Below are 12,970 nucleotides of genomic sequence, written 5' to 3' on the forward strand. Positions count from 1 at the left end.
CTGTGCATTCTCTGAGAGCAATGAGTCTTCACTCTGCACAAGAAGCAAGAAGAAATCTCCCTTGGAGTGAAGGAGTCACTCCACTGCATCCGCAGGCACCAACTGCAATGACGACTAGCTGCGTGGATCCCCTCTCCTCCAGAACTGTGTGGATCCTGCATCATAGGTGGTGATCGGGAGTGGACCCCTTCGTCCTCTCTACCAGCTGTTCAACTTGGGAGAGTTTAAACCCTTTCCTCTCCTTGCAGGACCGTACCTCTGTGCAAAGCAACTCTTGCAGCTATCAAGGCTTGCTTGTTCCTCCTCCAAGGGACATTCGTGTTCTGTATAACCCCCACCACCAGCACTCTTCCCTGCAAAGCACAGTCTCCTGCCTGCTGCTCCAACGACATGGGACTCCTCTCCAGGTGTGCTGACTGGGCCTCACTGCAAATCCTGTGCCTGCTGCCTGTGGGGGCTGCCTCCTTTTCTTGTGACTCTCCCAGCTGCTGAGGGTCACCTCAGACTCTCTTCCTTGGTTCGAGTCCCCTGGACCGTGATGGTCTGCTTCAGCCTTACAAAACCTTCTTCCCATGACTCATGCATTTATCAAGGCTTGTTGGTGGTTTTCCAGCACCACTGCCCAACTGCAGCACGACTGCCGACGTGGTATATCACTTGCATCACTTCTGGAGCTCCTCTTCTACTCCTGTGCTGCACTGCTGACTTTCTTCATCCACTGTCGACCTAGTCCTACATCCACAGAAGGGTGGGTATTGGCTCCTGCTACAGCCAGACACTCCAACTCAAACTGGACTTGGTCCCCTTCTTTTGCAGGTCCTCTTCTGTCAAGCTCCACCTTTGGTTTCTTCCAGTTGTGTCTGGGTTTTGCACAGTCCTTTTCCAAAGTTCTCCTGTGGGTTTGGGGAAAAAACAGGTACTTACCACTTCTCTCCTGGTCGCTGGGAGGCTACCTTTTGGGGTTTCTAGTTCCTCCAGCTCCCCTCTACCAATTCCACTTCCTTGAGTGGGGGACTGCCTTTCACATCCACCCATTTAGTACATGGTTTGGCCTCCCCCTTGGGCCTTCACTATTTTCTATTGTTTTACTATTTGCTATTTCTTTCTATGCTAATCACAGACTTCTAATGTATATGTAATAGTGTGTTTACTCACCTCCTAGTGGAGTATTGCCTATACAGTATTTTAGTATTTGTATTACCGTGATAAAGTACCTTTATTTTTGTAATACTGTGTGGTTCTTTCACGTCTGTAAGTGCTGTGTTACTGTAGTGGTATTGCATAAGCGTTGCATGTCTCCTAGATATGGCTTGGCTGCTCATCCACAGCTACCTCTAGAGAGCCTTGGTTTCCTAGACACTGTCTACACCTCACTGATAGGAGATACCTGGACCTGGTATACGGTGATAACACCTTAGGTGCTCACCACACGCCAGGCCCAGTTCCTACACAGTGAAAATATCTTTTATTGATTAGTCACTGCAAGGATATGATAACTTATAGGTTTTAAATATCCTACTTTTATATATCATGCACCCTGCCAAGTGGGCTGCAAAGCTTACATTGGTATGACTTATTACATATTTAATGGGAAGATATTTACCTGCCATAAAGGGTGTACTTTGATAAGTAGCAATGTAAGTTTTGCACTGTTACAGTGAGGCTACAAGGGTAGGTTTGAAGTCATGTGTACGTTGCTACAATAGTGGATGGCACAATGGGTGCTGCAGTCAACTGTTGTCCTTTGAACTCCAGGCCCTGGGTACATTTGTTTACCATATATCAATGATTTATGAGCAAATGCAATATACCAATTATGAGTATGCCAATTTGACCAGGTAAAAAGGGGAAGCACAGGTACTTTACTACTGGTTAGCAGGGGTAACCTGCACAGCGTTCTAAAGCCAGCAAAACAGATAGGGCAAAAATCAGGAAGGACATCACGCAAAGATGGTACTTTCCTACAGAATAGGATTAAGGTTATGGATAGGGACAGGGTAGGATAAGAGCCAGTGATTGGGTTCATATAAAGAATTAGGGTTAGGAATATTACGTTTATAGATAGGATGAGGCTAGCCACCGATCAGGTTCATGGACATAATAATAGTTGGGGGTGGGCCATAGATAGGATTAATTTATGGATAGAGTTATAGATGCTGTTATGGAAAAGGTTCAGATAATGTTTATGAATATGATGATATAAGTAATGTAATTACATTTATTGATCAGATTGGGTCTAGGAATAAGATAATGTTTATTATTAGGATTAGTATTACTACGAAGGCAATATTCCACACACTAACAAAAAAACTGTGCTAAAGAAAATTACATGAGGTGTCTAAGTAGTAATGTATGAATGCAGTTTTTTAGACACTCACTGCAAAATGGGGAAGGGCTCCCGTATATTTATGCCTTACCTAATTTGGTCAATAGATTAGCTGTGTTAAAGTGTAGAGCTGGACTAAAATCAGTATTATGTGAGTCACTCTGTAAGGAGGGTTATGGTAGCTGCCAAAGGAAAATGCACATGCTGTTTAAATGTAGAATGTGATTGTTTACATGTTTTACTGGACTACCTCAAACTATTGCCCATGCGTAAAGAATTGTTAAGAGCAATCCTTTTAAAATACAGAATATTATTGCATAGATACGCAATACAGTTTTTAATGGATATGAAGTATCTGGGTGTGACCTGTGCAATAGGAAGATTTTTGTTGGTGTTGAAGGAACCTTTTAGGTAGTAATTATGTAGTTTTAAAACTATTTGTAATGCAATCTGTTTAACAAATGTATTTAATTTGCTGTGAAGGATTTTCATAATGCATGAATTAACCATATGTATTTATTAGATGAATGTGTAAAAGAACAAGTCTTAAATAAAAACATTTTTGACTGACAATGACAGAACATGGTTGTCTGAATTCATGCTACAATTCCCAAATATCTCCTTGAAGTGCTTGAACCCAAAGAGAAAACTCTAGGAACTTGAAGACCTCTTCGTTTTTTTGTAAATTATTTATTTTCTATGATTGAGGTATTGAACCTCCTCCTGAAACAGTGCTTCATTTGAGCCAATGGTAGCAGCTACTCTTTTTCGGAGTCCGAGACTTATTTTTTTAGGTCTCACCTAGGCAGCGCATACGCTGTCTCTTGGAGAAATGTTGTATCTATTCTGTGGGCTTACAGTCCGCCCATCGCTTTTGGTTGGTAACTTCGAGTGTCCATTGTAAATCCTTTCTTCCAAGTGGGTATTTGTTCTTATGTCCCCACTTTTCATGTGTTTCTACCACCAACTGAACATGGCCGTATTACTTGTAGCCGTCTACCTTTCTGCATTTGTGTTTGTTTGTTGTAGCACTATTTTTTGGGGGGTTTCTGCTCGTGTTTCATTAAGTTTTCCTTTTTGTTCTCTGCTGTTTCTCTGAAGCTTTAATTTATTTGTCATGTGTTGTTTATGTTTTCAGCAATTGGGTAAATCTTGTTTTTTTTGTAAGCACAGAGAGATTAGTGACTTGCCCAGAATCACAGGGTGTTGCAGCAGCAACGTCATCCCTACTTGTTTTTAAATGGGGTAGCTAAGTTTGCTGGGGCTCCACACATAACTCCTGCGGGTCATTTCTGAGGGGAAAAAAATAGTTTTAAACTTTTGTTGAACCCTTCCCTCCCGTCCCTATCCATTGCTTATTGGTGCAGTCCCTTCTGCCACGCTGTTAGTTGCCCCCGTTCTGATTCATGTATGTTCAGCCTTCCTGGAAACGCGATGGCTCCCTTTTTGTTCTCTGCTGTGTTGATGAAGCTTCAATTCATTTGTTTTGTGCTGTTTATGTTTTTGGCAATACAGTAAATCTTGTGTTATTTTAGGCACAGAGAGAAAAGTGACTTGCTCCAAATCACAGGATGTTGCAGTGGCAATGCCATCCCTGCTTGTTTTTAAGTGGGAGGTGAAGTTTGCTGGCGCTCCGCATGTAACAGCCATGGGTCATTTCTGTGGGGGGAAAAACATTGTTCTTCCTGTTGCTTACCCCGCACCTCTCGCCCCTCTCCAATACTTATTGGTGCCGTCCCTACCACCATGCTGGTAGTTGCCCCCATCACAATGCTTGTTTGTTCAGCCTTTCTGGAAACTCTGCTCCCACACAGAACAACATTTCTCTGTGTCACCCTGGCACTCCTGAGTCTTTGTAACATGATACATTGGGCTCCTCTGGTGTCTTGGGAACATGCATCTTGGGCAGCTGCATTATGGAGGGCAGGCACCTCGTCTCTAATCCTCGCCTGACTTATTGCTTAACTATTTTAAACCTTACATTAGGGCTGAAAGAAAAATTTTTTCCAGAAAGCCACAGCCCAGTTGGCACTTGAGTGATTGAGAGAATGTAATGAAGAGCAAATTTAGCCCACACGGATCATGGTTTGCCATGGCAAACCGTAGCTCCCTCAAGCAAAAGTTGAGACAATAATTACCTCAATGGCAGACATTGGTGACAATCCAGTTGTTCACAGAGAATGCGTACAGTGAAATCAGCAACCACCATGTACACAGAAGTGTTTGTTATCCATCCTGGCGAAAGTACTTTTATAACTTGTGTATATGTTTAGCACTGTGTCATTCTTCATAGCGCAAGACACACAGAGACATTACTTTTCAGCTGATTTATTTATATGTATGGTGCCAAACTAGTGCAGCGCTTGCAGCATTGAGTTAGATTCTGTGTGCTCTTGCAGTAGTCTTAATTGGCCAAAGAGTGGAGAGGCCCCTGCTGGTAAACAAGTTGGTATCTATTTCAAACAAAGGGCCTGATTTATACATTTTTAGCACCGCATTTGCGTAATTCTTTGACGCAAAATCAGCGCAAACTTACAAAATACAATTGTATTTTGTAAGTTTGCGCCGATTTGCCGTAAAAAAACAACGCAAATGCGGCGCTAAAAAAGTATAAATATGGGCCAAAATGTCTTAGTAAGAGTTGGCGAGATGCCAATGGTCTTTAATTTAGTCAAGAACAATGGTGCAGCTTTAAAAGGAAGCTTTCGATAGTGCAACAAGTGCTTGAAAGCTGTGCTGTCAAAGTGCAATTAGGCACCTTCTCTTCTGAAACAATAGACAGTGAGTGGGTTTTGGTTTACCACAGGTGGCTATTATTCTGATATAGGTCCATTAAGCCTACCACACTCTACACTAAAGAAACCTACACCACCCCAGGCTAACAACACTTAATAAGCACCGCTATTAAGCACCACCAGTACGCTTAACAAATAAAAAATAAAAAACTATAGCATTCTGCTTTTAGATACTAATGTTATTCTAATAACAACAGCCCTTCAAATGATATTTTATTTACAAACTCCTTACATCCATCATGCATCAATAAATCGTCAAAACATGGGAGGCAATTTTGTAATAAAAAACGCTTACAATCTACACTTACTACACACCCACACTACTGTAAAGCAAAGAAAATAAACTACAAACTCTCGCAGAGGCGAGACCTATTGGCTTTAACAGTGCTTGTTAATTATCAGGCTTTGATCCAGAACAAATAGAAAAGCAGTAAATGAGGGGAAGACAGAGGGAGAGTAAGATGAAAAAACAGTGGCTACATGAGAAAACAGGAATGAAAATAAACCCACAAAGCTGTGAGGTGTGGGTAGGTAAACTATATTGGTTGATATAAAGAGGCACGCTGTGAAACAAAGACTAAACTGCCTTAGTATTCTGCAACCCCCCGACAATCGGCAGCAGAACCATGGGTCTTTTTATGAAAATGTAAGTCCTGGCACTTTGGCCCACATTTACAAGAATCTGGCGCATCAGTACTCATGCTCTAGATTTCTTGCACCCCCCGGCCACGTAACGACACCATGAGTGCCCGTATTTACAATACGGCTCACAATGGCACACGTTAGGCCAATGGCATCAAAATGTTTGATGCTATTGTGACTCTTGGCTCCACTAGCGGCAAAAATGTTGATGCTAGTGGAGCAAAGTGCAAGAATGCCCATTGATTTCAATGGATGCGTCTTTAAATGCCTGCTTTGAGCAGGGGCTAAAAATGATGTAAAAAATGGCGCAATAATATTTTGTAGATTTAATTGCACCATTTTTGGGAGCCTTCTAACGCTGGGATGCCCCCCTTGCATCCATAATGCCTGGCACAGGTATAATGTGGCACAAGGGGTTGCAAAGTGGAGCAATACATGCATTGTGCTACTTTGTAAATATGGTGCGGTGATTTTTGCCTCGTTGAGCCACATTAGCGTAAAATAAATTACGCTAATGTGGCACAAGGAGGTGCTAGGGCCTTATAAATATTGCCCCTGGTCTTTTACAAATTATGCGCTGTCCTGAAATCCATCTTTTTCTTGCCTCAGCGGACCAGCAGCGTCATTTACAAACAATCACATCTCCTGCCTTTGCTTACTCTGCTTGCTCACCTGGTGAGGCAAACAAAACAATTTTAGGAGCAGCTTAACACCTCAATGACTGCAATTAAATAATTAGCAAAACAAAGAGGTCGTAAAGCCCCCACAGAGTTCGCTCCTCAAGTTACAGCACTTCAAGGAGTCTTGAGTTTCAGAGAGACATATTATGTCTGCCACTGTTTAATCTTCAGTGTATACACTTCAAAATCTGGGAGGGGTAGTGTTCACCGTGCCCCCCCACTCCAAAATCAGGGGGAGCTATATCCTCAATGTCCCCTACTGCTCCTACGCCCATGCTTTATCCTCTGCACATACGTACACCGAGGGCCTGATTATATCCTATGGAATTTGTAAAACAGCGGGCGGGATATCCGTCATGTTTGGGACAAGGTATCCCATACATCAAGGTTGTAATCAGGCCCAGAGTTGAAGCTATGACCCAATCGCATGTGTGCATGAGTGAATGTGCACATGCACCCTTAATATGACAAGCCACCATTTTTCTTTTACAGCTGCCTCTCAACTATAACTGAGCAAGCAAGTGATATATATTAGGAATAGCTCTGCCTGGAGAGCTGTCACAACTAAACAACACTTCCAAGAAGCAGTACCACATGGACGCCTGTCATGCTGTCGAGGACTGAAGGTCATGTGAAGTTATTTCCTCTGATGTTATTGTGGTTTAAAAGATTTAGGATGTCACTACTTATGTCACCCCGATGTAAAGAAGAGTGATGCTACTTACTGACATGTCATCAACGTCCGTGAGTGTATGTCACTTCCTGGCATGTCATTGTGGATTAAAGAGGCACAATGTCACTTGTTCTATCATCAAGGTTTAAAGGCGCGTGATATTTCTTGTCATTTCATCAAGGTTTTCAGGTTGTGAGAGTTATCTTTCTGTGAAATTCATGATTATTAAATATGGTGACGTCAGTTTTTGGTATTTTGTCGAGGGGTAAGTGCTGTCTGATGTCACTTCCTTTCATGTACTTTGGGTTTACAGAGGTGACATCTCTTCAATTGGACCACTTTATTTTGAATGAACTGATTTAACGAGCCTTGGGTCCACAGTCCAGGGACACAGTCCATGGTCTCAACAATCAAACAGATACATTCAGTCTCAGTATTTTATATTGCTGCCACCCAAGTGTTGCCAGCTTTGGTTGCTACATTTCAAAGGCACTCAGTGTCCTTCTGTCAGCACTCAGTGTGGTCTGTGATGTTGCTTTTAGGATGTAGACGTTTTTCAACATTTCAATATAATTCTTATGAAATTATCTATGGACCCACTGAATTAACGACAACTAAACTCCCAGACATCCAATGGAGTGTATCCCCAAAAACCTATGAAACAAACGGACATTCAAAGGGACAATGTCCATTGTCCAGTGACAAATCGAAACTCACAGGAGTCCGCTAGCTCACCTAGACTTATGTTAGAGGAGTAAAGGTGGCTCTGTGACTGTTCAAAAGAATCCCCGTAAAGGGAGAAAAGTATAAGGTCCTTTAAATTTGAAACTGCAGGTCGTGGTCATATTTTGCCAGCGTCAGTTCAGTGACACAAGCTTTGGTGACCGACACAAAGCTGGAGACAAGAGTCTGAAGAGTTGGCCTGTGGCAGTAATATGTATGTGCCCTGGCTGTAAGAGTGTCACAAGCCTGCTAGGAGCATGGTCCACCGTCATGCTGATCAGCACTGTGCATGTTTCCCTCTTAAGAGGGGGACTTCATGTGGTTGCCAGGTCTCCAGTACCATGGCTATATACATCAGCCCCCGTGGCTGCGCTTAGACCAAGGAACTTGGGTCTGAAGAGGGACTCACTTGTACCTGGACATACCTGGTGGCCTGAGACATGCAGGCAGCATTGAACAAGACCTCCTCTATATGTGCCTGAGAAAGTGGAGGCCTACGGATTTATCCCACATTCCTTGATAAGCCAACCAAGGTGGGAGTTGGGACTTATCTGACCTCCCATCCCAGATTGCAAAGAACTGCCATGTCTGTGCAGATGATTCCATGCACTTCCTTGTGGGAGTAGAACAATGCCATCCAACAGCTGTGCTGGGGGAGCCCTTACTGAAGTAAGAGTAGTGCATTGACTTCACTCTAAACAGCGAGGAGGGATTCTTTTGATGTGGAGCCCTGAGGAACCGAGGGATCCAACCAGAAGCAGCTACAGGCCCTCAGAGGTAAAGCCTACCTGGTGACCCCCTTGCCCTCTTCAGAGATTGTGGGAGCAGTCTTTTCCTTGCCCAACAACTGTTGGTGTCCTTCCACTCATTTAGGCTCCAGGTAATGCCTTTTTTTAGAGCAAGTTGTGGGCATCTTGGAGCAAGTGTTGGTGGTAAAGGCCTGAGGCTAACTTTCACTTGTAAAGTATATCTCTTAGGAGGGCATGAGCCTGTGCACATTGGGCACTGGGCAGAGTCGCACATGTTGATCCCTGACTGGCTCTGGTCAGGTGGTAGCAGTTTTGCTGGTGTCAGCTCCCTCCTGAGACACTGCTCCTCCACCCAGCAAAACTCAAGGCAATATTCTATCCTAGATCTCTTTTTCTTTCACACTCCTGAAGCTGTCCGAGAATGGGTAAGGGAGAGAGGATTGTGAGACTTAATTCAGTGATGTCCTTGGATCTCCCTCAACCATACATGTCTGCTATGTCCTGATTAAGAGGCAGGGCAGGAGGGGGGAGTGTAAAGAGGCATCGCTCCAGGCTGTGGGCTGTAATACCCAAGGAGGAGCTCAGTCTTGGGCGATCCACTACTCAGGTTCCTCTGACGTCAACTAGACCTCTCTGGCGGGAGTGCCTGCCAATCGGGGACTCTGTGCCCCTGTCTTATTAGGCTTTTCTGCCCCCACACGTGGTTTGTGAGTCCTTAGGTGACCCAGAACTTGCCTCCACGTATCTCAGAGGTGGCTGAAGGCAATGACTCAATTGTATGCCTTCTTATTATTAGCCTTTGGGTACCTTTGTCCAGTGCTCTCTCAGTGATACCCTGCAAGATTCTTGCCTTTTCTCTTGCACTAACTCTAGAACTAGCAACCATCCTGTTGGCCTAAAATCAGTGCCATCTGTGTGCACGGCTCCTCATGATTGTTGATTTCCATAAGTTTTGTTCCTGTATTTACATGTTGTAATGTCATGTCTTATCTTGTCATGTTATGTTATGGTACATAGGGGGTGATTCCAAGCTTGGCGGGCGGCGGGAGCCGCCCGCCAAGCGGGAACCGCCAGAAGACCGTACCGCGGTCAAAAGACCGCGGCGGTCATTCTGGGTTTCCCACTGGGCTGGCGGGCGACCGCCAAAAGGCCGCCCGCCAGCCCAGCGGGAAACACCCTTCCACGAGGAAGCCGGCTCCGAATGGAGCCGGCGGAGTGGAAGGGGTGCGACGGGTGCAGTAGCACCCGTCGCGAATTTCAGTGTCTGCTAAGCAGACACTGAAATTCTAAGTTGGGCCCTCTTACGGGGGCCCCTGCAGTGCCCATGCCATTGGCATGGGCACTGCAGGGGCCCCACGACACCCCATACCGCCATCCTGTTCCTGGCGGCCGAAACCGCCAGGAACAGGATGGCGGTATGCGGGTCGGAATCCCCATGGCGGCGCAGCAAGCTGCGCCGCCATGGAGGATTCCCCTGGGCAGCGGTAAGCCGGCGGTACACCGCCGACTTTCCGTTTCTGGCCGCGGCTGTACCGCCGCGGTCAGTATGCCCAAAGGAGCACCGCCAGCCTGTTGGCGGTGCTCCCGCGGACCACGGCCCTGGCGGTTTTTACCGCAAGGGTCGTAATCAGGCCCATAATGTTCATTTCAATTTGTAGTGTGCACTATCGACAGGGGTCTCTAGGTGCTTGTGTAAATGCAAGGGGAGTCTTATATCTGTTAAAAATATTGCTATGCGTTTCGGAACTGCCAAGATTTAAGTCTACATATAACCCCCAACAAAAAGGGATCGGGATGCAAATGGGCTGGCATGGAATTCCACAGCCTGCTGAGCACAGAAGAGAAGCAATGCCCTCCAGATCTCGTATTTGCAGAATTTGTGGATCTTTAAAAAGTGGCTTCCTGTTGACCTCAGTGATCTGTTAAGAAGATAATGAACCGACTATGATTTGGTAAAAGTAGGAGCACTGCCACAAACGGTTTTATGGGCAAGGTATAAGGTTTCCTCTGTTTTATTGTTAGCTAGTGTAACAGCAACAAACTAGGATTTGCGTGGTCTACTCTTGAAACACCTGTTTATTCAGTGGCAACATCAGGTACAGCTACATTTACATAGTCGAGTCTAGCTCCAATCAGTGCTCGGGACATAAGATGCTTACTGTTCATATTTAAATTTGGAGAGATTTTGCACACAATCTGCAGATGATGACAAAAGGCTGACTTCACGGCTGAAGCCTGATTCACCATTGGCAAAGGCGCATCAATCTTAACCCCAGGCTTTTGACCACCAAAGAGGGAGTGGAGTACCTAATTCTTCGGGACAAAACTTGTCTGATCAGAGGTTTACCTGATATTTGACAATGTGGACTTCTGTTGAGTCTGGGCCAGCTTCCAGCAAATTGCTTCCCATCCATGGCCAGATGAATCACAGGTTATGGACCTGATTTAGAGTTTGGCAGGGGGAAGTTATTCTGTCGTGATGGAGGAGGATATTACCTCGGCCATCCTGAGGGACCTCTGTCCTCCACATTCAGAGTTGTCTGCTAACCCTGCAAACCGCTCTGTACGATGACAGAAACCAGCCAAGATGGCGGTTCCTGCTAATGCATAAGACATTTGACAGATGGTACTGCCAGCCATGTCGGCCGACTGAAAAAAGTTTTCAACATTTTTGTTACACAAAAACAAACTCCCAAAGTAGGAGATTGTTTTTGAAAAATGAAAAAATAACTAAGGAGTCCCACACACTGGAAGTTTTCTTCCAGGTTGTGGGGGACATTATTTTTTATCCTGACTCTTAATGCCAGGTTTTCCCTGGCAGTGACTGTAGGAAAGTACCATCTTGCCAAGCATGTTACCCCCATTTTTCACTGTATATATGTTGTTTTAGTTGTATGTGTCACTGGGACCCTGCTAGTCAGGGCCCCAGTGCTCATAAGTGTGCCTGAATGTGTTACCTGTGTTATGACTAACTGTCTCACTGAGGCTCTGCTAACCAGAACCTCAGTGGTTATGCTCTCTGATTACTTTCAAATTGTCACTAACAGGCTAGTGACCAATTTTACCAATTTACATTGGCTTACTGGAACACCCTTATAATTCCCTAGTATATGGCACTGAGGTACCCAGGGTATTGGGGTTCCAGGAGATCCCTATGGGCTGCAGCATTTCTTTTGCCACCCATAGGGAGCTCTGACAATTCTTACACAGGCCTGCCACTGCAGCCTGAGTGAAATAACGTCCACGTTATTTCACAGCCATTTTACACTGCACTTAAGTAACTTATAAGTCACCTATATGTATAACCTTTACCTGGTAAAGGTTGGGTGCTAAGTTACTTAGTGTGAGGGCACCCTGGCACTAGCCAAGGTGCCCCCACATTGTTCAGGGCCAATTCCCCGGACTTTGTGAGTGCGGGGACACCATTACACGCGTGCACTACATATAGGTCACTACCTATATGTAGCTTCACATTGGTAACTCCGAATATGGCCATGTAATATGTCTATGATCATGGAATTGCCCCCTCTATGCCATCCTGGCATAGTTGGCACAATCACATGATCCCAGTGGTCTGTAGCACAGACCCTGGTACTGCCAAACTGCCTTTCCCGGGGTTTCACTGCAGCTGCTGCTGCTGCCAACCCCTCAGACAGGCATCTGCCCTCCTGGGGTCCAGCCAGGCCTGGCCCAGGATGGCAGAACAAAGGACTTCCTCTGAGAGAGGGTGTTACACCCTCTCCCTTTGGAAAATGGTGTGAAGGCAGGGGAGGAGTAGCCTCCCCCAGCCTCTGGAAATGCTTTCATGGGCACATTTGGTGCCCATTTCTGCATAAGCCAGTCTACACCGGTTCAGGGACCCCTTAGCCCTGCTCTGGCGCAAAACTGGACAAAGGAAAGGGGAGTGACCACTCCCCTGACCTGTACCTCCCCTGGGAGGTGCCCAGAGCTCCTCCAGTGTGCTCCAGACCTCTGCCATCTTGGAAACAGAGGTGCTGCTGGCACACTGGACTGCTCTGAGTGGCCAGTGCCATCAGGTGACGTCAGAGACTCCTCCTGATAGGTTCCTTCAGGTGTTGCTAGCCTATCCTCTCTCCTAGGTAGCCAAACCCTCTTTTCTGGTTATTTAGGGTCTCTGTCTCTTGGAATTCCTTAGATAACGAATGCAAGAGCTCCTCCGAGTTCCTCTGCATCTCTCTCTTCACCTTCTGCCAAGGAATCGACTGCTGACCGCGCTGGAAGCCTGCAAAACTGCAACATAGTAGCAAAGACGACTACTGCAACTCTGTAACGCTGATCCTGCCGCCTTCTCGACTATTTTCCTGGTGGTGCATGCTGTGGGGGTAGTCTGCCTCCTCTCTGCACTAGAAGCTCCGAAGAAA

General features: G+C 45.5%; 1 protein-coding gene and 1 long non-coding RNA gene across 2 annotated transcripts in view; one reads left to right on the top strand and one right to left on the bottom strand.

The window, feature by feature from the left end:
• The window catches only part of CACNA1I (calcium voltage-gated channel subunit alpha1 I), an 842,691-nt gene that overhangs the window by 685,982 nt on the left and 143,739 nt on the right, over positions 1-12,970 (bottom strand). The gene's annotated exons all lie outside the window — the stretch shown is intronic.
• Positions 1-12,970, top strand: part of LOC138292589 (uncharacterized) — a 204,146-nt gene that overhangs the window by 11,579 nt on the left and 179,597 nt on the right. The window contains exon 2 of the long non-coding RNA XR_011202731.1: positions 6,936-7,069. This is a non-coding gene — a long non-coding RNA (uncharacterized lncRNA). The remainder of the gene's footprint in view (positions 1-6,935; positions 7,070-12,970) is intronic.

Source organism: Pleurodeles waltl, chromosome 4_2 (assembly GCF_031143425.1).
Source record: "Pleurodeles waltl isolate 20211129_DDA chromosome 4_2, aPleWal1.hap1.20221129, whole genome shotgun sequence".
Classification (NCBI taxonomy): domain Eukaryota; kingdom Metazoa; phylum Chordata; class Amphibia; order Caudata; family Salamandridae; genus Pleurodeles; species Pleurodeles waltl.